Source organism: Girardinichthys multiradiatus, chromosome 11 (genome assembly GCF_021462225.1).
Source record: "Girardinichthys multiradiatus isolate DD_20200921_A chromosome 11, DD_fGirMul_XY1, whole genome shotgun sequence".
Taxonomy (NCBI): domain Eukaryota; kingdom Metazoa; phylum Chordata; class Actinopteri; order Cyprinodontiformes; family Goodeidae; genus Girardinichthys; species Girardinichthys multiradiatus.
The window spans coordinates 37,970,702-37,995,872 of record NC_061804.1 but is presented as its reverse complement, the minus strand read 5'-3'; positions in this window follow the sequence as shown (position 1 = coordinate 37,995,872).

Sequence of the window (25,171 nt, the reverse complement as noted above, 5' to 3'; positions counted from 1 at the left end):
AGTTATTAGCACTGTTAGGTATTATTTAGTCAACTCAGAGGTAAGAACGATACAGTCAGAGTTACTTGCAGCAAGGGTAGCCCACTTTGCAGTGCAACTACAAAGTTTTGACACCCTATCTCTTTATTTATATACACAATTCAACAGACAGTTCAGACAGGGTGTATATGTGTGAGACAGAAAGGAGGCTGGTTCTCACGGAGATAACAATAATTCACACACACAGGGAGGAAGGCATAGTGCAGGTGCCTTGCAACACAAAGTTTTTACATGAGTGATAACAAGTTTTCGCACCCATCCAACAGTCCCTCCTTTTATCACAAGTAAAAACATTTAATATAAAAACGAATAAGAAAAATACTCTGTATGAGCAGAAACCCACGGACGGTAAACAGATTATATTTTGTGGGAAATACTCATACGGTCCCGCCGCCCTCGGCAACCATTAAAAGTTAAATGTTGATTAATACTTGAAATCATAAAAATAAAAGAATGATACTTGAGATCATAAAAATAAAAGAATAATACTTGAAATCATAAAAATAAAAGAATAATACTTAATGAAAACAGTGAAACAAAATAAAGGAATTTAAAAATCTGCCCTGTTTATGTCATCATTGTACTTTTTCTCATTTCACTTAAGCAACAACTTCTTTCAATTTTCTGCTGTAAGGTCATTTTATGAAATACAATGTATGAGTACACTCAGGCTTTCGATGTGATTTATTTACAACATGTCATCATAATCGTCCCCTTCATTTTCGTACATTTCCACCTGGTTCAGTGTTGCATGTGCCACCGTGACTGACTGAGTTACTATTCTTTGTACCATGCATTTGCAACATGGGATAATACATATTGACAGGAGACACAGAAGGCCCATGCATGCTATTACTGCAACTAAGAGAACCTTAAACAGATTTATCCATCCCCCTGTGAGCATCCAATCTAACCAAGAAGAGTTAGGATCTGGGTGGTCATGTGCCATGACATTTTGCAAATTCCGTAGGTTGTTTAATGCTCCCATTATGTTTGCAGAGTGTATATTATCTGCGATATATGTGCAACAGGTGTTATTCAATAGAACACAAACGACCCCCGTTGATGCTGTTAGAATATCCAAAGCCATGCGGTTCTGAATTACCATGGCTCGCATAGCGCTCATTTCTGTGTTTTGACTCTCTTCTACTATTATGGAGTTATTTAGAAATAATCCAAATCGATAACTTAAAGTTTCCACGCGCAGCATTAATTTGCCCACACCTAACCAGGGTAAGAGAGATAATAATGTTATATCATCTTTAGACCAAAGTTTAAATTCATGTGGGACATTTGTTCCCCAAATGGGGTCATGTGGTTTAACATCTATTTCCCTTTTTGATCTCCTATGTGGTATAACTATAGTCTGCTTACTAAGTACCAACTGGGGCACATACACCATACCAGCTGGGGGGAAGTACATAATAAGCGTTATTACCGCATAACCATGCCACCCCTTCTATCCAGTATGTGCCGTTTCCGGGATTATTCCTGTAAGTGTAGAAGTAGTTACATTTCGTAGTATTCCCTACAAAATGAGTATGATTCCCTGTAATATTTTGTCTTATGCAGTGTCAATGGTTTCCGGGGTCTGTTACATATGCTTTGAATGGTTTTGATTTCCCTGTAATGTTGAAAGGTTGCCATTGTTTTCTGTCACAAGTGCAGTTTTCTGGGTCACAACTATAATTTAATCACTGGTTACTGAAATATTGGTCTGGCATAAGAAATAACTTTTTATTTGTATATCCTATCAGGCCCATTGATATGGCGCAACTTGACTCGGTGAGGTTCATAGCTTTGACATATATGGTGGGGCCTTGGGAATGCACGGGCATTATAGAACACACATAACAATCAGTTTTATTTTGAGTTTTAGCTGTGTCATACACATAACGATACCAGTAATTTTGCAGAAATGGGTGTGGGTCATGTCCTTCCGTCAGTGGTCTGAGATGGGTCCCGTCTGATGTCCATCTCTTCTGGTTCGGTATCACCTCATGTGGATCCTGCTTTAGATAGAGAAAGAGTCCTGCTACCAGAATTAAGCTCAGGCTTATCAGTCCTGTCCACATGTTACAGAGAGCCATTTTATAATTGGGCGCAGATCAGCTGTTTTCTTCACCGGTTTGAGACGCTGGGCCATATGGGTCCTCCAACTCCTTTGAACCCGGACTTCCTTCTGCTACCCCGTCGGTTGGTTTGGCTCCTGTAACGGCAAAACTGGCTTACAGTGGCTTTTATGGATCCAGGAAGGCCTCTCTGCTATTTTCAGAGCTGTGGGCATTGTCAGGAGTACTTGAAACGGCCCTTTCCACCAAGGAGTGCTCCAATCCTTCCTGTGGAGTGTCTTAATCAGGACCAGGTCTCCAGGCCTCAGGACGTTCTGTGCGATAGGAGCAGAGATTATCGACAGACCACTGGACATTTGTTTTTCTTTTGTCTGCAACATTTTATTCATCCACTCAGCTAATGAAGTTTCCTGTTGTGCTTTCTCTATTTCATTTATGTCAGAGGGCAGAGAAAATGGTCTGCCATGTTCTATTTCTTTGAGAATACAAATTTATATCAGCAACTTGGTGTCACGCGATCTCAGGCTCAGAATATAGTGGGTGGAGTTATACAATGATGTACAGTAGGTGGCAAATGGAGTAAGACCAGTTTGATTTGGAGTTATTCTCATCCATAATTAACCAGGGTTAGGCATTCGGGCAATGGCCTCCCTGTTTCTTCCATTGTTTTCCTTAATCTTTAACTGAAACTCTAATGCTTTAGAACTTAGTTCTATTAATTTATTTACAAAATGAGTTCCATTATCTGACCTTATAATCTGTGGGATACCATATGTGGGGAAGAAATGTGTCACTAGGTTCATCTATTGCAACTAAGCAATATTTCTTCCCCTGTGTTTGCAACAAATTATGCATGATCTGCAAAAATTTAATTGATGCTTTACCAGATGTGACATATTCCCCCCTTGACACGTGGGTCTTCCCAATGTGTCACTGAAGCCGTGTTGTATAAAATTTTTTGGGAGGATTGGTTTATCTTCTATCTGATAGATGTCATCGTTTTTCTGTGCTCCTCTCTTTAGCCAGGCCTTTATTTCTGTCTTGGGTGCTGACTGTTGGGCGTCTTTCAGCACGTCTGTGTCTATAAATAGCAGATCTGACATTTTCTCTTTAATAGGTTGAAATGAGTTAGTTCTGTCCCTGATGATGTTTTAAAACCTCTATTTTGTCAAATCTTAGCATGGTGATGTACTGATCCGAACACGTATTGGCTGTCTGTGTATATAGTAAGTATTTGTCCCTCATGAAGTTCGCATGCTCTTACTACAGCATATAATTCTGCCATCTGGGCTGAGCATGTATTTGGTAGAGATTTAGCTTCTATTATTCTGTCGATGATTGTTACTGCATAACCAACTTTATTCTTTCCATATTCATCTTTAGATGCTGAGCCATCTACAAACACCGTTTGTGAGTTTGATAATGGTGTTTGGGAAATATCTTGTCTAGGTTTTGTATCTTCTTCTACCTTTGTTTTACAGGAATATGGTTTTCCATCTTCTGCAGTAGGTATTAGAATACTTGGATTTAAAGGGCACATCTTTTTAGAGTTATGTTTGGCTGTGATAATAATAGCGATGTCAGTGTGATATGCCGTGCATGTAGCGTCAGGTGCTTCTTTTAGTATTCCTGACTTCAATATATCTTGTATTACTGACTTAATACCTTCTTCAGCTTCTGGCTTTAAGGGGTATTGGCGGACTAATGGCCTTTTTTCAGATATTAGTTTTAACCTTGTATGGTGGGAACCCCTTTATAAGTCCTACATCAGTTGATGATTGGGACAACAGTTCAGGTGGGACAGCAGCTAGGGCAGGATGCATGTTGCTCTCTTTGCTCTCAGCTAAGCCCTGTATTTGTCCCTCTGCCTCATCTAAATGTGTCCTTGGATGGACTTTGACCGTCTACCCTAGAGTGAGCTTCCAGATTTCTGTATGAGGATCTGCCTTTGACAGTGTCAGTGCTGTTCCTGCAGAGGTTTAAAGTCTCTGTTTTTCCAAATTCTTATTATTCTTTTTTATCATATTTTATAAAGTAAGTCCTTATTACATTTAAAAATGAGATCAATATTTTTGGTAGTTGCTATTATTTTAAATAGTGCTTGGTTTAGTTCTTATTAAAAATAAAAAATAAAAACTCACTCACTGATGAACACAAAAAATGAAGGGCATATTATATCTTATAATCTTAGTTTATCTTACCCAGTTTTATAGATACAACATACAGTTTCAGTCAGCTTTGTATTTAGTTCAAGTAACTAAAGTTTGTTTCAATTAACTCAAGTTTTCTCTATTTCAGTCCAGTCCAGTAATTCTGTTAAGGTTCATTTCATCTTGTGTTAAGTTTGAGTCTAATTCAATCATTTTGAACCTGACTGGAAAACGTCTAAACGTCTGTTAAAATCTTTTTGTTTTACCATAGAGAACTGACCTAATATTAATATGGTAATGTTGAGGACTCTAATTTTTACATAACATGAAACAGACATTTATTTCACAAAAACAGAAAGTCAAATACAGACATTTGGCCACAAGAAAGTTTAAATACCCTGTTTGTGAAAGAATTATGAAAAATTGAAGACAGATCTATGAACTTTCTTATGGTTATCAGTATTTTAAATACAAGTAGAACCTTTGCCATCTTTATATGATCTTTCGGAAAAGATTCTGGAAACCTTATTAAGATATAAATTTGGCAAAGATCATCAGAACATCAGACCTTTATCGGCGCTTTTAAGGTCCCTCAAAGATGCATTACAATGAAATCAGTCATTCCCATTCACACACATTCACACACTACTTACTTATTTCTCTGTCAGAGTAATTTTATTTGCAAACATTTGAACATAATTTGACTTCTATTATTCTTAAAATGCACATTGTTTCCTCATAACCCCTTTTGTTTCCACTAGGTCTGTTTTGAACGCTTCAATTCTTTTTTTATTCACAAAGAATCAATAAGGTGGTCTTAGTGGGTCCACCTTAAAGGTGTTGTCTGTTGGGTGTCATGTTATCATTGTCAGGTCAGTGAGGTTCATAAGTCAGTCAGAACCTTGGTCATTTGGTCTGTTCTCATAATGTTTCATAGATCCAGCCTATGATTAGTCAGCAAAACTTCCACCTATAGGAGAAAAATTGATTGTTAATGAATGAGCTGCATTTCCTAGGAACACTGTCTTCCTCCTAGATGAGCATCACCTGTTGAAAAACTTTCATCATTGTTTGTTTCACATATTCAATCAGATCTTTATATTATACCAGTAGGTGAAGTTGTTAGTATCTCATGTAGACTGACATATACTGTTGCATTTGGAGAGGATCTCAGATTAAATAAACATAGTTAGAGCTTCAATCCAAGTTCATTTTGTGTCTGCAGACTTTAGCCAATTTTTCTTTTTTTTTTTATACATAAAGAGCAAGATTCAAAACATTTTCAAAAGGCAGATTGTGACAGAATGTAGACAAAACTACTTATTGATTGACAAGATAACATTCAAGCACACAACCACCATATTAAAAGGCTCTACTTCTAGAGAATCACTAAACCTTTGGGGTCCGGTTTTGGCCCGCGGACCTTGAGTTTGACACATGCAGGGTAGAGTTACAATTTGTTTTCAGACCTCTCAGCAGAGACAGGCTTCTGCTGTGTGCAGAAGTTTTATCTTTGTTTTCAGGCAGCTGCATCTCTTTGTCAAGGTCGTTTCACAGAGCTGAAATTTAACTTCTCTCAAAGAGGAAAAATCAAGAATGCACACAATCTGAGCCAAATATGGAATTATTTCCCTGTAAAATGAATCTTTTGCATTTTATCATGGTATTGTTGGTAGTATAACACCATAGAATGATTTTTAAAGCACCTGTTTCTCACTAATGCTTGCCTACAAAATCTTTTACACTCAGATTACTTCTTTAACAACATTCTGTTCTCTCTTCTCTAGTCATTGTTCACTGGGTTGTCCAGTTGGACAGTGTCCATGTTGTCCACATTGTCACCTCCTCTTTTAACTTCCTTTACCACGTCCTCTAAAACCACCTCTTAGTCTTTATAATTTGGGGCTACCTTGGTATTCTTATTTGTTTTCAGTTAAGCTGAAAGTTTTTTTCCTGTGCTTTTCTTAAGGCCTCAGTATTATGGCTATGTCAGTTAAAGGCTGCTCTTGTTGTTTTTTTAATTCATCTTTTTGTTTTAATCTGTTTATCAACTGTGTGCACTCAGGGACTGAGAGGTCCCCTTTGAAATTATAATCTGGCAAGGTTTTTTATTGTCTCTTGAATCTTTTGAATGCATAAACTCCAGTTTAAGATCCCCGTGTAGGTTTAGAATTTCAGTGATAATTAAGTTACCTGAAAATCCGTATTTTTATGCCATCGTGTACATATTTCTGTTAAGTCAGAGCTTTTTCTCTGTCCCTTCCCCATTGTTCTTTGTTATTTTTCTCTTTTTAGTTTTCATTATTTCTAATTTTAGATCCCCTTGTAATTTTAAGACATCCTTTGTATCCAATTTGCCCAAAAACCCATGTTTTTTATTTTTTATTCCATCTATGACAGATCATACCTGCTCCTTTTACATAGTTCTCCATAAACTTTACATCCCCTTCTAAGTCAATTAGTTTACTTTGTTTCTTCTCCATTATGTTTTATGTTAGTTTAATTATAGTATAAATGTCCCAGATAAAAGGTCACTGGCATGAGACTTTAAGGAGAGGACATTAACACGCCCTTCTACTGCGACTAATTCGCAGCGGTGTTAATTTTCTGGAATGAAATCCGACCTGAATCTCCAAAGTCACCAGTACCTAGGTTTAATCTGGGCAAAAGAAAACACAGGACTAGCAGAATCCTGCTATGATTCTATTAAAATGCTTAGTCCTCCATACACACACAACACAGTCACACAGTTAGTTTCAGGTACCTTGTAATTTTTCTAAGTTAACTTGGTGTTATTTTATGAGCTCAATTTACTCCGTTCTTTTTACTTTTATAGCGCTTATTCTATTCCCTCGCAGGGGAATAACCCTTAGTCGTTTTATTTGGCCCTACCTTAATTTGTCACTATTCCTTTCACGGTGGAATAAAACCATCCCAATGCAGCATCCTTACCGGCGACGCACTACCAACGACTTTTAAGTACTTTTCTTCTTTTATTTATATAGCGCTTACTCTATTCCCTCGCAGGGGAATAATCCTCAGTCGTTTTCTTTAATCCCCTTCACGGCGGGATTGTACCAAATTTGTCACTATTCCTTTCACCGTGGAATAAAACCATCCCAATGCAGCGTCCTTACCGGCGACGCACTACCAACGACTGTTAAGTACTTTTCTTATGAACTGTATTTTAAAACTGTCTCACCTCGGAGTTGACTTCTTGGTGACTTTCTGGACCCTGTGAGAGTCCAGTTTGTCATTTTGAGAAGACCAGCGACACAATCTTTAAAGGTTACATTCACTGCTTTTTAAAGGGTAAGCAGGAGGCTTCAGGCTACCCATCTGAAGCGGTGGATGAGGAGAGCAGGTCAAAGTATGTCGCAGACTACAAACTTCACCAGGGTATCCAATTAGACGCAGGCAAAATCTAGGTGAACCCTGCCAAAAGACAGGTAGCGAAACTGTGCTTAAACAGCTTTTGGGGAAAGTTTGCACAGCGAAGTGATCTGTCTCAGACCACAGTCATCACTAACCCTGATGAGTTTTTCAGCTTCATGTTCTCGAGTAAATACAGGGTTAACTACTTCCATTTCTTCAACCCTGAAATGTGTGTAGTGCAGTGGAACTACAGCAAACGTGTCATCTCTCCCCCAAGCAAGGTAAACAATGTGTTTATTGCAGCATTCACCACCACTTATGCGCGTTTAAAACGTCTCAGCAGCATGGAGCAATTGCAGGACAGATTGATTTATATTGACACTATATATTGAATTATCTGGGTGATCTTACTGACGAGCTCGCAGGAGACAGCATTTCGGAGTTTGCATCAACAGGACCTAAGAGTTATGCATATCAAACCAAAAACCAGAAAAAGCTAGTGATACGTGCTAAGGGTATCACTCAGACGCATGAATGCAGCGAGAGGGTCAATTTGGACAGCATCAAAGGGCTGGTCGAGGACTACTTACAGGGGTCAACCTAGGGTGTCATTGAAATCCCTCAGCACACGATCAGGAGGGATAAAAAGAGATTCCTCTTAAGAAATGCTGCATTTGTTAAGAGGTTTTGGTTGGTGTATGACAAGAGATGCCTTTTTTCTGACGGGACAACTCTGCCTTTCGGTTATTAGAGCATAAGAAGAAGAAGAAGAAAGATAAAATAAAAATGTTGCAATCTGCCAATTTACAGGAGGTTGATTTTGATCCTAGATTTAGAGCACCTTTCTCATGTATGATAATAGGACTCAGTGGTTGTGGAAAAACGTTTTTTGTAAAAAGTGTTTTGCAGAACTGTAACCATGTCATGGATGTTGTTCCAGAAAATATTGTGTGGATTTACACATCTTTTCAGCCGATGTATGCTGAATTGCAGAAAATGAATAAAAATATAAAATTTGTGGAAGGATTGCCTCATTCTTTTGAAGATGAAAACCTGTTTCCTCCTGATCAGAATCATCTGATTATTCTAGACGATGTTATCGCTCAAGCCTCAGATGATGAAAACGTGATGAAGGTCTTTACCCAGTTTCGTCACCATCGTAATATGAGTGTTATGATGTTGACTCAGAATGTTTTTCATCAAGGAAAGTTCAGTCGCACTATTAGTTTGAACTGTAATTATATGGTGTTGTTTAAAAAACCGAGAGATAAACTCCAGCTGAACATACTGGCCCGTCAAATGTTTCCATCTCAAAAGGGTCTCTTCTTGGAGAGTTTTGAAGATGCGACGAGAGAAGCTCATGGATATTTAATCATCGATTTTACGCCTACCTGCCCAGAACATTTCAGATTGAGAACAGGCATACTTCCTCACCAGTGGCCTGCTGTGTATGTGCCCAGAACAAAGTAAGTCATCATGTCTGCACGTATAAAAACGAATGTACCATTATTCAGAGCCTTGTTTGAGGCTACCCCGCAGAAGCGCAAAGATATTCTCGCACACTGCTCTCCCGACTTTCTTCAGGCTCTGTGCGAGATTGCTCTGAATATCCTAAAAGGTAACATTAAACTATCTCCATCTCAACACCGGAAATTGAAGAAGCAAAGAAAAATCATCAGATTGTTGGGTGATAAAAAAACCGGAATAAAAACTAAACAGCTGGCTCTCAAAAGGCAATGAGGTGGTTTTATTCTCCCCATCTTAACGGCTTTTGCTCCCTTGATAGGTGATCTAGTGGGTGGTATAATCAGGAGATAATGTCTCTCAGAACATCGCAGAAGATGTTTCTCATTTCCCCTCATCAATTCAAGCGTCTGACCCAGTCAGACACGTCCATCAGACAGACGGCGGAGGAGAATTTGGATGCTGAAATGAGAGCGATAATAAATGAGCCCGGTTTGACTTCTTATGAAAAAATCAAGAAATATGATGCACTTTTCCAGAGGTATCTGACTCTACTCAAGCAAGGTGTGAAAGAAGAACAGCGGGTAAGTTTAACGCTGCAGCGTGACACAGAGGTTCCTGAACATGAGTGGTCCCAAGAAAAACAAGGCCCAGGGCAGGACGAGGCCCCTAAGGATCAGGTTGTTACGGATGTACTGAAAAGCCTACCGAAGCATAACCGTAAAAATGCTGAGTACATTTTGATGAAATTATCCGAAAGAAGTGAGAGTTGGACTTCGCGAGGTGAATTTGTATATAAAGGGAATGTTGTAAAGGGGTCCCACATGATTGACTTGTTGAAAAATCTCATCCTTCCGTTTAAAAAATCTGGAGCATGGCTACCCCAAGGGTGGTCAGACTTTCTACATACCTTGTCAGAGGTAAACATCCCCATATCTTCAGTCATTAACCCTTATGCTCGTGAAGAATATAGACAGTTCAAAACAGGGGGTACATCTATTGAAAATGGGGGTACACCACCCAGCATTAAGCAGAGAAGAACAAGAAGAAGAAAGCAGATAACTCATTCTCCCCATTGGTCGAGATCCGAGCTGGAAGATCCAAAAAATGCTGATGGGAAGTCAAAAAAGTCTCTTCGTAAGACGACACTACCACCCCGATGGATTACATTTTCACCATAAACCGTTATAAGAAAATGAAACATGTAGCCTATTTCTTTTATTCAATAAAATATTTATTGATCATATTTTCAAGTCTAGCTTCGTTCTCTACTTCACACACTAACATATGATGTCATTACACAAATATTATATCATAAGAAAAAACAAACAATGGAAAAAAAAAAAAAGACAATTTAAATTCCATAACAATCCAGAAACATCTCCAAAGAGCATGTTCCATGAGTATAAAATGTACAACTTTGATTAATGACACATTTCTGATATTTTTTCACAAAGTTAGATACCATTAAATCATTCTTAATCACATCTCCGGTGTATTTTGACAACACTTGCTGCAGTGATAATCCGCACGCTCTATGACATAGATAAAAAATGCAATGGTGACCGCACACAGTGGACATAGTGTTTTGAAGCTGATTATTATGATACAATATTTTTGAGGATCTGTCTTCTAAAAATGTTATGATGCTTGACGGGTAGAACTCGAAATCCGGAGAGAATCCATGAGAGTCAAAAAAGCTGGATTGACCATTCTCATCCAAAGTCAGAGCTAACCAGTGTTCTCCAGGCATGTGTGAAGGATGTGTGTTCACAATAAAGTAGGCCGGCCCTGGGAATTTGTCAGCTAGCAGCGGGAGCTGGTCGCACGGCCACACACCGCAAAACAAATCTCCCAGCAGATGACGCATCAGGCTCTCAATTTCATGATTATTCATGTCTGATTAGATTAATAATAATCCACCAGCACATGCCTCTTTGAATCAATCTCTAAAATAGAGTCATAACAAGCGTAGATGATCAGCGTGGTGGTATGAGGCAACGGGTTTCTGAAACGCATTTCCAGTCTTAAATTCCCACTGGAAACTGGAGATAGAGCATCTGTGTCCTCACCCGGGTTAAGATTAAATGCGAATAGAGAGTATCCTTGATTAAATTCCTGACGTGTTATACTCAGCGGAAGATCTTTTAGATGTTGTCCTGTAGCCGTAAACAAGTTGTAATACTCTCTCACTGAATTACCTTGGTTAAAATTGGGCTGGAAGGCCTTAGCTGGAATTTGTCTGCCATCCTTACACAAAGCTAAATATTCCATATCAAAATGATTAAAGTCAAACGGATTGAGATTGCGTGTTCCTGTAAAAGCGTCATGATCCAGTAATGCAATCACCACATACTTGGGAAAGATACCTAAGAAAAGATTCTCTTGGTTGCATACCCTTGAATTTTCAGGGATGGAATATGTTTTTACATTCACATGTGAAAGTGGATACAGAGCATTTGCTTTCATTAAAGCTGTAGTGTGACCCAGTCGTACAGCTGGAGAGACAGTAACTTTTTTGATGAAAAGAGATGCTCCTAATATCCTGAGTTTGAAAGTAGAGTCTCTTGCGGCCATGAGACAAAAGGCATCGTTGGCTCTTGTAAGTTTAATTTTGAGGTCAACAGAGTTTAAAAGAAGTATTTCACAGAAAAATATGTCTGCATGCAGGGGGCCTAGGAGATGTACCTCCCTGGAATTTTCCGTAAAGCCTGCTCTGTTGTTAAGACCTTGGTTAGGGCCGTTAGTTGTAACAATAGAGTTCAGAGCCCCTGCAGTGTCTTTATAAAAAAGACCAGAGCTAAACTGGCTTTTTAAAGAATCCTCAGAAAAGTTTAACAATGTCTCAATCATGGCTCTGTATGGATGTGTAGCGCTGGATTGTGAAATCAATCGATCTCCGAGAGTGACGTCACACTGACTGAAGATGGTGTTTAACGGGTAATTGATGAGCCCTACAGGTGCATCATCCGGCAGGTTTGTTCCATCCTCGTTAGTAATTTTCACTCTGAGATGCAACAGCGTATCGTTGAGATCTAGATACTTTTCTCCATCTCCCGGAATGAAAAACTCGATCGGGCCTCCATTGGTGATTGCTGATAAAGGCTGGATCTCGGTGTAAATTTTATCTTCAATCAATAGCTGCGTCATCGGGGCAGAAAATAAGTCCAACTCTGCCAGCGTGCACTCTGATGATTTGTTATGTAAAAGAGCCATTATTTAAATATATCAAAACATGCGGATGACTTCCTTCCTCTTCGTTTGTCAGCTCCAACTGATCTCCTTTTTCGCGTTTGTCGTTGTTTTTTAACTGTCCTTAAACGATCACCAGGGGGTCTTGTTCTGGGTCTTTTGGATAAAACCATAATTCCTGAACCTTCTTGACCTTCGGTGCGTGTAGAACCACTCATTTTACTCAAGGCTCTACCGATGACATCCGAAGCGATATTTGATGCAGACGTTTTAAGATGGGGTTTTGCAATAGCAAATCCTTTTTTAACCAGAGGGGATACGAAGCGGAATAATTTTGAAAATAATGATCCAATTCCGCGTCCGTACATGACCGGGGCCCCATAAAACCCTGGCAGATTACCGCCTGATTGACTTACATAGTGATTTACAAAGCGATTTGGATCACGTCTCAGACTTAGATGTGCCATGTTCTCTCTTGCCTGCTTGATGCAGTGTTGAAGGACCAGGGTAATATGAATGATAATCAATCAGTCTTAGAGGTTATATATATCTCTGTTTATACAAATAAAATTTATCTCAGGATACGTTGTGATATCACCGGTTTGAAGTGTAGTCTTACGATGGTCTTACCATAGACGAAATTTACAGGAACATTTTGGTCCGATTTAATTTCAATATGGATATTTTCAATATGTCTTCTGGAAACTGGAAGGTAGTGGGCAGGGTTAAACGTCAGAGTAACCATATCACTGAAGTCGCCTTGTACTTTGACGGTCCGCAGTAAAGGCGCAAAAGTGTCGCCTACTATTTGCGTGCTGACCACGTCGCTGTAACAGTATAGGTGATAGAAACCAGCCTTTATATCTGCCGGAAAAGGAGCCAGTTTTGGTTCAGATACATGAATCCATTCCCCTGGTTTCACGCCCATCATATAAGCCAGAGTGTTGAAGAAGTGTATTTCATACGGACCGCTTGCTTGAAATGCAAATCTCTTTTGAACTTTGCTGAATTTAATGCGGATACCCGAGTTCATTTTTTTGAAAAACAGTTCCATCTCTGTCTCGAGTTGAATAATGCTGTTATAGTAGCCACTTCTGATCCTTTGCGTATTGATCTCCACATCGCCAACCTTCCTCCATTCAAAGTAGGCATCATAATCCGGTAAATTATGCCATGTATGAGGGTATGAAATCTCTGCTAATGCAACCATCCATTGGCCTTCTAAATCAATATGTTGAGCTAAATTTACACGGAAACTCGAACTGGTATTATTTTTAAACACTTCCATGCTAGCATTAGAGGGAAGGGTAATGTAAAAACCGTCATCCTCTGCCTTGCGTTCCATGATGCTGTATGAATCATTAGGTTTTAGTACACACCTATTTTATACGTTTCGTAGTTCATCAAACTTGATCCAACTGTTGAATTTCTCAGGCCAATTTTTGCCAGCGTACAAAAACCTGTTTGACACCCTTGACGGTGCGTTGATTTAATATTTTCTCCACTTGATACATCTAGTCCTTAAATATTTTTACTTTTTGAAGTTCCTCAGCGTAAAAAGAACCCTCAATAGGTTCTCCATCCAAATCTTTGAGTTTGTATACAGGAGGAGATCGGGGTATCCGCTCATACACTGTAAACACTTCATCCGTAAAACTCTGTTTGTATTTTTTGTCAAACACTCCACGGACCTTGGATATTCTGACAAGATCCCCCTGTTTAAACATTGTCACTGAGGCCCTGCAATATCTGTTGGAGGTAACATCGTACAGATTCTGAAACACTTGAAAGGCATTTTCTGAGGTCACTTCCATTGGGCTCATCTTAATGCTGGTGTGGTAGCTGTGGTTGTAGCTTCTAGTTAAATTTTGCAGGACGTCGGGGGTTGTTAGCAGTAAAATATCTCCACATCCTTGTTTTTAACGTACGGTTAAACCTCTCAACCACAGAGGCTTTTGCTTCACTTGCTGTGGCAAAATGTTCAATACCGTGTTTCTCCATTAGAAGCTTAAATTTCTTGTTAAAAAATTATTTCCCTGCATCAGTCTGAAGTTTTTTTGGGACCTGACTTTCTTTAAAAACTGATTCAAAAGCCTTTAGCACCTCTGCAGCAGTTTTCCTCTTCAAAACACGAACATACGCCCTCTTTGAAAAGATGTCAATGACTGTTAATAAATAATTGTAACCGTCATTTTCCTTGGTCAGAGCTTGCATGTCACAGAGATTGGCTTGGAACTGTCTCAACGGTCTAGTGACAAAAACTCTGTTTCTCGGGAACTTTATTCTTGCAGGTTTATGTAGAGTATAGGTATCTTCTCCCGATAAAAAATCTTTAACTTTTTCAACCGCTACCTTCTTCCCCGTTTCATCTTGTATAACCCTCCTCAACCTTTCTAAACCCCCTAAACTTCCAGGATTTGATGGGTTGTAATATACATTTTTCATGATCCTTCTTTCAGACATCCCAGTTTTATGCTCACTCTGACGACTACTTGTTAAATAATGATTAAAACAAACACCTGAGGGTATATTTATACTTCTTTTTTTATTTTGTACCCGTATTTAATAGAGAAATAGAAAAAAAAAAACACATTCAGATAATAAAGATCAATTCAAACATTGCAATCTTTAAAAAAAAAAAAAAACTGTTATATATGTATACCAGTAGAAAGCCGAGAGAGAATACAGAAAAGACAAAACAAGTCATCAATCATCTGAGATCGGATCGTAGCACTCTGAAACAGAGTTAAGCTGCTTGAGACAATCATTACCGCTCATCTTATCGCACATATCAGTGATTGCACTATGGAAGCCTTGTACCGATTTCAGTTCATATAAAACCGTCTCAGCAATCGTTTTCACTCTGAAGTCATCTGCTTGTATGCGTCGAAGTGTCAGAAGTTTCCGAATAGCAGGAAGGAGCTTGGGGTTTACGAGTCGTCGCATGATGCGTTGAAAGTTGACTTGGTAATACTCCTCCTCCAATATCTCCAGGCACTGATGCTGTCGTTGGCTCGGGTGGTTCGTAATGCACCCATAACAGGTTTCTTTGACATAGTTCAAACAGGTTATGTTGAATAAATGAAGTATTGCTGTTTTCACCGTATTGATGAGAGCGCTTGAGATCCAGCCGTCAATTTCATCACCCTGATTACTCTCCTCCTCCTCTGGTGAAGGCTGAGGGGCAGGTATCGGGTCTGGAGTTTGTGGGGAGGGTGAGTAGCTGATGGTTGCCTCGTCCTCCACGATCACCCTCTTGTCTTCAGGTTGGATATCTGTGTGTACAGACTCAGCCACGCATAGCGGTGAATAGAGGCCGGGTGAAGGCAGATGATACGATCTGAGGTTGTATCCTGTCGGTGTCCCTGAACTGAATAGGGACTCAAAGAGCTGCGACGATGAGGCGGCTGGTGAGTAGAGGTCTGGAGAAGGTGGATGATACGGCCCGGTGTTGAAGCTTTTATCATCATGATCAGGAGAGAAGACGGTCTCTTCTTGCTGGCTGTAGAGGCCCCAGTATGGTGTTTTCCCGTACGCTCCATACATTCTCAAGGTCTGCCGCCCGCCGTTATGAAGAAGAAGAGTCTGTGAGCTCGCAGTTAGACCCTGATATATAGCGCAGGAAGGTGGGAGGGTCCTCAAGAAGGGGAGTGGGTCCTCAAAAGAGGGTGGGTCCTCAAAAGAGGGTGGGCTTTAGATCCACAACAGGGAACGTCAGGATTCTTTTTACTGACATAACATCAATCCAGCAGCGTGAGTTTTCGAAAAGGTTGGAAAGACGCTGTCCAATTTCATTCATCTTCTCAACCCAAGCATCATACGGTAGAGCCAGCACAGTCTTGAATACACCGCAGTTCTGATTGAATGCCTCCAACACAAACAGATCTGAGGGGGTCATCTGGTTATTCTTGCGTTTGCTTGCCTGAAAAGACCAGCGGCCATTTGCTGTGGTTTTTGACCCCCACACTGCACTAAAGAGAGGTTCTCTCGCAGCTATTTCAACATCGGAAGGACACATTCTCATCCTTTTTGCTGGTCGAGGAGAGCTTTCATCTCCATCCTCCCTTTCGTACACTGAGACTGATTCAGGGTTATCGTTAAGGTGTGGGATTGCCAGCCGTAACACAGCCCAGTCGTTGTGGGTGAGAGTACACAGAGCCAATGATCCATTAAATACCTCGTCTTGATCCAATTGATACAGGCAGAGCTCTCCTATTTCGTACATGAAAATATACCCCCAGCTACCGCTCAGTCCATATGGTTCCAAAGACCACTCTTCCTGCAGAGTGTCGAACGGAGGCCTTTGTACCTTGCATAGGTAATATGTTGATTTCTTCGGGGCATCCATTTCACGGCGCGTATGCCTGTAGACGGTTACTGGGGTTTCACACAGAAGAGACGTACGTCTTAGCTGACCTGAGGCCTGTTTTTCATCCATTGTTGTTGGTGAAGTTGAATCATCATCTGCAGAGTATGTTACGATAGGAATTCCGATAGGTATCTCAGACGAGGAAATAGATGATGTAGATGGTTGTTCATCATCTTGGCACATCTTGCTTTTCTCCCCGGTTTGATGAAAAACTCTCTTCACTCTAACCATTGTTCAACAAGCGTTCTTTTGCAGCGAATGCTGCAGGTAAATTGTTGCGTTTTCCGCTAGTATTTAAAACAAACAATGAAGAACGCCCCTCTGTTTTTTAATTTGTTGATTCTAGATTCGCCCCCTAATGACGAAATCCTATTAGCACGCTTAGTTACGCCCCTTGGCCATACCCCCCCGAGACACCTCAGCAACAGCGCAGACGCGTTAATTCATGAAACAGTGGATGTGTATTGTCAGACAATGCTCCAGACCTATAGCCAGGAAAGTGCTATTTTCCTCTTAATTACTTTTTGACTACAGTTGGTGTGAAGACTGTCTGAGACAATGCACAAGAAACACCTGTGGATGTTTAGAGGTCTGCCCATCTATTCATTAAACAGTGGATGTGTATTGTCAGACAATGCTCCAGACTTATAGCCAGGAAAGTGCTATTTTCCTCTTAATTACTTTTGACTACAGTTGGTGTGAAGACTGTCTGAGACAATACACATGTTGTCTGCTTTAATTCAATAAACAGTGACATGTCTGAGGATTTTATAACCTTTATTTTTTATTTTTTCAGTTCATCTCTACAACAGAAGCCAATTCATCCTTCTTTTCTAAATAGCATCTAAATAACCCCCTGTGTTAAAACAAAAATGAATTTACAATCTGTCAGGTTCTCTCTTTTTATCAGAATTTTGTGTGATGTGCCTGCATTAAATTGACTGTTCCTTTAAAGTGGAGAAACTACATGTTTTGTTTTTAGATGTAAAAAACATCTAAAAACATACAATTAGAAAGATTCGCTTCCTTGTAATGACAACTTCCGGTTAATGATGATATCCGGCTAATGACAACATCCGATTAATGATGATATCCGGTTACGTCAAAGGAAGGCCCAGCCACCGGAAGTCCCGCCCTAGGATGTCCCAGCCACCGGAAGTCCCGCCCACCTGTCAAAATTTTCACACCTCGTTTGATTGAAGGATGTCCTTAATGTCTCTCTCAAGGGTAGCCCACTTTGCAGTGCAACTACAAAGTTTTGACACCCTATCTCTTTATTTATATACACAATTCAACAGACAGTTCAGACAGGGTGTATATGTGTGAGACAGAAAGGAGGCTGGTTCTCACGGAGATAACAATAATTCACACACACAGCGAGGAAGGCATAGTGCAGGTGCCTTGCAACACAAAGTTTTTACATGAGTGATAACAAGTTTTCGCACCCATCCAACAAGCACCTTTGGCGACACCTAAATGGTATGTTGGTGAACTATTGTTGATGTGAAAACAAGTATCTTCTACATCAGAAACACGAGAAAAAAATTTATTGACATGTTTGTGATCACATAAGTACATGTTAAAGCTTGCAAAAATACCTTTAACAACAATGACTCTATTTCACTTATTGTAAAGGACTACGGGAAGAAGCTGGAGGAGCGGCTCAGACAGAACATCGTGTGGAGACCTGTGCAGACCAGCCCTGTGAGGCCCTCGGCCACATGTACAACCTGAGCCTGAGTCTGGAGAAGGTCCCTGTCCGGTGGAAAACCTACTGTCTGATTCCAGTTTCTAAAACAACCCATGCCAAGGAATCGGCACACTACAGACCAGTCGCCTTGACCTCCCACCTAATGAAGACCATGGAGAGGCTCATCCTCACCCACCTCTGCACTGTGGTGAGCCTTACCCTGGACCCGCTGCAGTTTGCCTTCAGGCCCAACATCATCTACCTGATGCAGCAGGCGCTCACCCACCTAGAGACCGCTGGGAGCACTGTGAGAGATATGTTCTTTGACTTCTCCAGCACCTTTAACACCATCAGACCGGAGCTGCTGCAGGGGAAGCTGGAGGACGCAGGAGTGGATGGACACCTTGCTGCCTGGACCATTGATTATCTCACTGACCGGCAAAGGTTGCGCAGCTGTGAGTCAGAGGTGGTAGTCTGCAGCACTGGCACCTCACAGGATACTGTCCTGTCACCATTTCTTTTCACCCTTTTCACCACGGACTTTACTTACAACAAGGACAGCTATCATCTCCAGAAGTTCTCTGACGATTTAGCCATAGGGGGCTGTGCGTCTGAGGGGAACGAGCTAGAGTACCGGTTGGTCATCATGGACTTTGTGGACTGGTGTGAGCGCAACCACCTGTGCTTGAACACCAGTAAGACAAAAGAGATGGTGATAGACTTCAGGAGAAGGACACCACCTCACTAACCAGTGAACATCCAGGGGGAGGGCATTGAGACAGTTGACGGTTTTAAGTACCTGGGTGTTCATCTCAGAAATAAACTGGACTGGTCAGTGTTATGGCAAAATTTTAATGCCTTTGCCCTTCTGAGGTGATGATCCGTCTGACCTGAAAATGGCTTCCACCTTCCTTTCTGCTCCCTCCTGTTGGTCATCCCCACTGTATTTACAAGCTAAAAGGGAAATGTGCCTGGACAAAAGGTGTTTCATTTCCCTTCCTGTCCCTGGAACCCCTGCTGGTTCAACACAAGAACATTTGTTGCAGAGGTGTTGAGATGTCTGCGTGAAAGTTAAGTTAATTCTCACCTCTGCTCTTCCTAGAGGGGGTGCCAGGCCACATGGGGTTTTTGCTAAGCTGATGTAAGGAAGTATCGACCTTTGTCTCATGAGATCAGCCTCAGCTCTGCCCAGTAATACATCTCATGCTGAAAAACATGTCTCCCTTTAATAAAGCTGATTAAATGGTTATCATCGTTCTCTTTCTTTAGGAAAATACACATTTTCTACAACATCCCATAACACCACCGGCCAGTAACAAGAAGGGCCAGAGACACCTTCACCCTCTCAGGAGACTGAGGTCCTTTGGAGTGTGCAGGCCTTTGTACCAATACTTTTTATGACTCTGTGCTAGCCTCTGTCATCCTCTATGCTGTCGTCTGCTGGGTCCCAGGCAGCACAGGGTGGGACAGGAAGAGACTGAATAAGCTGGTTAGGAGGGCCAGCTCTGTCCTGGGCTGCCAACTTGACTGTGTGGAGGTGGTGAGTGAGATGAGGATGTTAGCCAAGCTCACATCCATCGGGAACAACCTCTCACCCGCTGCACCAGAAGAGCTGAGCAGCTCCTTCTTTGGCCGACTGAGACACCCTCAGTGCAGGAAGGAGCGCTACCGCAGTTCTTTCATCTCCACTGCTGCCAGACTGCTCAATTCTACTGTATAATTCAGTTCAATTCAATTCAGTTTATTTATATAGCGCCTATTCACAACACATGTCGTCTCAAGGCACTCCACAAAGTCAGGTACAAACATTCCAATTAATCCTAACCATTGAACAGTGCAGTCAGATTCAGTTATTTTATTCAAATTGGATAACAAGTTTTTCTGTCTAAGGAAACCCAGCAGATTGCATCGAGTCAGAGACTTGTAGCATTCACTCCTCCTAGATGAGCATGTAGAGACAGTGGACAGTCACTGGCGTTGACCTTTCAGTAATCCCTCACACTGAGCATGCATGTAGCGACAGTGGAGAGGAACAACTGCCTTTTAACAGGAAGAAACCTTCAGCAGAACTAGAACCAGGCTCAGTGTGAGCGGCCATCTGCCACGACCAACTGGGGTTTGAGAGAACAGAGCAGAGACACAAAGAGAACAAAGAAGCACTGATACAGGAGTCCTTTCTATGGGAAGGAAAAGGAGAGGAGCCTGATAACTAAAGGATCTGCCTCCCATCCTACTTCTAGAGAATCTAGGAACCACCAGTAAACCTGCAGTCTGAGAACGAAGTGCTCTGTTAGGAACGTATGGATCAATCAGATCTCTGATGTATGATGGAGCCTTGAAATAACAAATGCATTGACTTGTTTTTCAGCGTCACTCCTGGATAGGATATTTCTAATTTTGGTAATGTTCTGGAGGTGAAAGAAGGAAATACTAGAAACCTGTTTAATATAGGATTTAAATGACATGTCCTGGTCAAAAATAACACCAAGGTTTTTTACTTTATTACCGAAGGTCAATTTAATGCCATCCAGGTTAAATGATTGACTAAGCAGTTTCTTTCTCAAAGACTCCGGTCCAAAGACGACAACTTCTGTCTTGTCTGAATTTAGAAGAAGAAAATTTAAAGTAATCAAGCTTTTTCTTCTTCAAGACATACCTGTAGTCTATCTAACTGGTTGGGCTCATCAGGATTTATGGATAAGTAAAGCTGAGTATTATCAGCGTAACAGTGAAAATTTATTCTATGCTGCCTGATAATTTTACCTATTGGAAACATATATAGAGTGAAGAAAATTGGTTTAAGTACTGAACCCTGTGGTACTCCACAATTAAACCTGGAATTTAAAAATGATTTATCATTTACATGAACAAACTTGAATCTCTCAGACAAATAAGATTGAAACCAGGCTAGCGCTGTTCCCCTGATTCCTACAGCATATTCCAGCCTTTCTAAGAGAATATTATGATCGACTGGATCAAATGCAGCACTGAGATCTAACAGAAACAATACAGACACAAGTCCATTATCTGAGGCCAAAAGAATATCATTAGTGACTTTAACTAGTGCTGTTTCCGTGCTACGATGACCTTGGAAGCCTGACTGAAACTCTTCAAACAGGTCATTGCTGTGTAAATGCTCACACATTTCATTAGCAACTATTTTCTCAAGAGTTTTAGATAAGAATAGAAGATTGGAATATAGGTCTGTAATTTATTAAATCATCTCGATCAAGTGAAGGTTTCTTAAGTAAAGTTTTAATTAAAGCTGGCTTAATTTGACCAGGACATGTCATTTAAATCCCATATTAAACAGGTTTCTAGGATTTCCTTCTTTCACCTCCAGAACATTGCCAAAATTAGATATATCCTGTCCAGGAGTGACGCTGAAAAACTTGTCCATGCATTTGTTACTTCAAGGCTGGACTATTGTAATTCTTTACTATCAGGATGTCCACAAAATGCAGTTAAAAGCCTTCAGCTGATTCAAAATGCTGCAGCAAGAGTTCTGATGAAAATTAAAAACAGAGATCATATTTCTCCTATTTTAGCTTCCCTTCATTGGCTCCCTGTTAAATCCAGAATAGAATTTAAAATTCTCGTCCTCACATATAAAGCCCTTAATGATCTAGATCCATCATACATCAGAGATCTGATTGTTCCATATATTCCTAACAGAGCACTTCGTTCTCAGACTGCAGGTTTACTGGTGGTTTCTAGAGTCTCTAGAAGTAGAATGGGAGGCAGATCCTTTAGTTATCAGGCTCCTCTCCTGTGGAACCAGCTCCCACTTTTAGTCCGTGAGGCAGACACCCTGTTTACTTTTAAGGCTAGGCTTAAAACTTTCCTTTTTGATAAAGCTTATAGTTAGAGTGGCTTAGTGGCTTAGGGAGCCTTCCTATCTCCCTGTTGGATGGAGTAAGGGGGAGTCAGGTTTAGCCTAAACCTGACTCCCCTGAGGGGCAAACACACCCTCCATTTCTGCTACCTGTATGACCCCTTCTCTTTTCCAATGGTTATAATCAGTCTGACAGAGAGAGGTATCCCAATCCTTGTGGTTTTTAGTATAACAATGACCATCAGTGGGACCCTTTGTGGGGTGCCTTGAGATGACATTGTTGTAAATAAGCGCCGTTTAACTAAATAATCTGAACTGAAACTATCTGTGTAGTTATGGTGCTATAGGCTTAGGCTGCTGGAGGACATAATGACCACTTTCACCCTCTTCGCTACATTCTCACACTACTCTCCAATTTTGCATTATTTGCTGTTATTTCAGCTTTTAACCTTGTTCTCTCTATTCTCTTCATAGAAGCTACACCTGGCCTGGCTGTGTCTACCTGTGACACCTTTGTGGAGAGGGGAATCATCCGAGCTTCTGCTGGCAACAACTTAATGCTCACCTTCTACCGATGACCCTCATGGCCCTGTCTTTTAGTGTTTAACCCTTTCTCTCTCCTAGACATGGCGATTGACTGACCTTTTACTGTATCTAATTATATGTGCTCTCTTTCAGACTCTAACCTTGAAAACTGGCTCAGAGTTTATCTGTTCTTTCATTCTAGGAGAAACAACTAAAGGAGCTACATCCATTAACATTTACTTTTCCTTCCTATTGAAAGGACTCCTGGATCAGTGCTTCTGTGTTCTTTTTGTGTCTCTGCTCTGTTCTCTCAAACCCCCAGTCGGTTGTGGCAGATGGCCGCTCACACTGAGCCTGGTTCTGCTGGAGGTTTCTTCCTGTTAAAAGGGAGATTTTCCTCTCCACTGTCGCCACATGCATGCTCAGTATGAGGGATTGCTGCAAAGTCAGCGCCAGTGACTGTCCACTGTCTCTACATGCTCATCCAGGAGGAGGGAATGCTGCAAGTCACTGACTAGATGCAACTGTTCAATGATTAGGATTAATTGGAATGTATGTACTTGACTTTTGTGAAGTGCCTTGAGACAACATGTGTTGTGAATTGGCGCTATATAAATAAAACTGAATTGAATTGAATTAAAAGCTTGTGGTACATATCCATTTACTAAGGATAGATTAATCATATCTAAAATGGGGCTGGTAATCAGAGGGAACACTTAAATAATTTGGTAGGGATTGGGTCTAACATACAAGTTGAAGGTTTAGATGAAGTTAATATTTCTGATAAGTCAGGAAGCTCCACAGGATCAAAACAGTCCAAACACAGATCAGATTCTTCAGTTACTCCCAATGTTGTCTCACTTGCTGAGGATGAAGTAATCATCTCGGGAGTATGTCAAAGATTTTATTTTTAATAGACTAGTATAATAACTAGTGCAACAACCTCTGTATTTGTAAATATCTGCAACAATTGTCGTTTTAGCAAAAATGACCTTCACTTTTTATTGCACATAAGTTATTTTTATTTTTTTATTTTATTCTATTATTACTACTTGTTTTTGCACATCTACTTTGTTCTTTTTTGATTGCACATTTTTTCATAACTATCTGCACCCTACTTGTGTTTTACTAAAAGCTGCTGTAACAAGTTAATTTTGCCAGTGTGAGATCAACAAAGTCTATCTTATCTTATCTTGTGTAGTTGTGGGAGAGCACAGGCTCAATGTGCATCATGGGATGCCATGAAGACATCATAGTGTTTTTACGGTTTAATTTCTTGTAAATGGCAAAAATGAGTTTCTTCCCGTTTTTGTTGGTTAAACTAGAACTTCAGAGCTTTCTATCGAGGCCCCGTGTTCGTCTGTGTTCACGGTAGTTATGTGAATAAACGCGTGCAAAATTTAAAATGCCACAGCCTAACTCTTTCCTTGGTGCATGTCGAGCTTAAAAACTCTGTGTGCTCATTTATGTGGGAAAACACATTGAGAAAAATATTGATGACTCAAGATTTGCTGGCACAAGCTTTCTTCCTCTATTCAACTCACTGTACACACTATGGCACACACAATATCCCAGAAAGAGCCATAATCATTTAGTGCATACAAGTTTTAAATAATGGATGACATAAAACAACATTACAATGACTGGTTCTAAAAACGTTGGAGAAATCCATGGTTTAGACTTCGGATCCCGCATCATGGAGATGAAACCTCTCTTCATTTCTTCCTCCTTGATCCCTGCTGCTGCTCAGACTGTTCTGTTGTTATTCAGACAGATTGTTGACGTCTGAGGCTCAGAGCGTGCGTTGAACCAAGTGCCTATCAGTCTGAGTGTTGTCTCCCACAATGCAACTGGCTGCTGTTTTTTACTTCTATACAAGTATTCACACCTCACAGCAAGTTATGACACCACCCCCAAAAATAATTTTTGTTTCACCATAACAATTACTTATGTAGTCATTTTGAATAACAGTGTGTGTGATACATATTATAAGCTCTGTATGTGTATTTATTCAATGTCCTTAATATCAGCCATGTGTGCCATTTAACTCACATCTACACAGCATTTGGTATAAATTTGCCCACACTGGTTCGATATTTTGTTACAATACTTCAAAAGAACAATGTTACTAGAAACACTTATTTGCCAATTAGTGACACTTTTGGCCAACTAGCAGAAGGAAATGTCCTAGTAGTCAACCAAAATGCTGCACTACTTGCTAAAAAACCCCAGCTAGCAGGATTTTGATGCACTGTTTGACAACTAAGCCAAATTGGTCGACCACTACTTAACTAGTTTGCATTAAAAACCCTAACATGTAAACTAATTGACACAAATTATGCCTGCATGTTTATTAGTGACCCTTAAATGTCCTGGGGTTGGACCAGGAACATAAAAGCTGTAGGACACCAGCCCTCATGGACTTGAGATTGAGACTCCTTGTCTTTCCCAAAAGCAGTT